We start from the raw sequence: 745 nt of genomic DNA on the forward strand, positions 1-745 counted from the left end.
GGGCTCGTGCTAACGGTCGTGGACTCTGGGCGGATCGTCCACGCGGCCGTGGGAGGGCCTGGAGCGTGACCGGCGTCAGGTGGGAGCCCGTGGACCACCGAGCTGGCCCGGAAGTATCCGGTGAGCTGCGACTTGCTGAGCATCCGTCCGGCGGCGCGGGTTCTTGCTCTCGTTCTGAGAGCTGGTGCCTGAGCTTAGAGGAAACTCGCGCGGGTCGCACGCCGACGTCACGAAGGTTCTCGGCAGAGCGCGCTGCCCTCGGTCTGTCAGGCCCCTTCCAGTCAGGACTCAGTCATTCGCGTCTCCTCTTCCCTGCCTGGCGGCTTCTACCAAGCTCCACCCTGCCTGTTCCCTCATGTCAGCTCCCGCCCAGCCGGTCCATTTCCCAGGTTGTTAGTGTTTTGGGTCAGCACGTCCCTCGAGGTCAGGTTCCATCCAGTCAGCTGCCTCACGTGGAGTGGCTTTCCCTCCCCGTGCTCACCCTGTCAGGTACCCCAGCACAAGAAGGAATCCCAGAGCCGGGCAGTGGTGGCGCGCGCCTTTAACCCCAGCACGGAGGAGGCAGAGGCAGCGGATCTCAGTTCCAGACCAGCACGAGTTCCAGGGCAGCCAGAGAATCCTTGTTTCGAAAAACAAGAAACAAACACAATTCCAGAGACACACAGGCCTTTTTAGTTGTTTGTTTGTTTGATTTTTGAGACAGGCTGTCCCAATGTAGCCCAGGTTGGCCTTGAACTTGTGATTC

General features: G+C 60.5%; 1 protein-coding gene across 2 annotated transcripts in view; it reads left to right on the plus strand.

Moving 5' to 3' along the window:
* Positions 1–7: 7 nt before the first annotated feature.
* Meiob (meiosis specific with OB-fold) overlaps positions 8–745 on the plus strand; it is a 156,465-nt gene continuing 155,727 nt past the window's right edge. Inside the window, exon 1 of one of the 2 annotated variants that reach the window (XM_031350914.1) lies at positions 8–120. The gene's annotated coding sequence lies outside the window, so the exon portion shown is untranslated. The remainder of the gene's footprint in view (positions 121–745) is intronic. The other variant, XM_031350915.1, reaches the window with a different exon arrangement.

Source organism: Mastomys coucha, unplaced genomic scaffold (assembly GCF_008632895.1).
Source record: "Mastomys coucha isolate ucsf_1 unplaced genomic scaffold, UCSF_Mcou_1 pScaffold5, whole genome shotgun sequence".
Classification (NCBI taxonomy): domain Eukaryota; kingdom Metazoa; phylum Chordata; class Mammalia; order Rodentia; family Muridae; genus Mastomys; species Mastomys coucha.